Genomic DNA, 379 nt, shown 5'->3' on the forward strand with positions numbered 1-379 from the left:
TCCCTTTCTTGGTAACATTTATCACTTATTCACATTCTTCTATATCAGTTTTAGTATTTTCCTTGCTGTCTTCTGTTGTAGAAGTTTGTACTTAACTAACTATATTAGTTACAGGAATGGACAATTCTGAGACTAATAAAGTTCAAAATATTTGTAATTTAGATTACTTTATCGTGAATGGAATGATAAAGATTAATAAATTTGAAACTTTGTTTTTTATTAGTAGTTTAATTTTCTTCTACATTTTTTCTCTGAAAATTATTTTCAAATTGGTAGTCAACTTATATTTGGGATGAATCTACATTCGAGCAAATATAGTACACGTGTGTATACTCGCCCACACAAAATTAATAATTCAGGAAATTAATTATTTTTTCTT

Source organism: Halyomorpha halys, unplaced genomic scaffold, assembly GCF_000696795.3.
Source record: "Halyomorpha halys isolate HHAL.00 unplaced genomic scaffold, Hhal_1.1 Scaffold548.1, whole genome shotgun sequence".
Classification (NCBI taxonomy): Eukaryota; Metazoa; Arthropoda; class Insecta; order Hemiptera; family Pentatomidae; genus Halyomorpha; species Halyomorpha halys.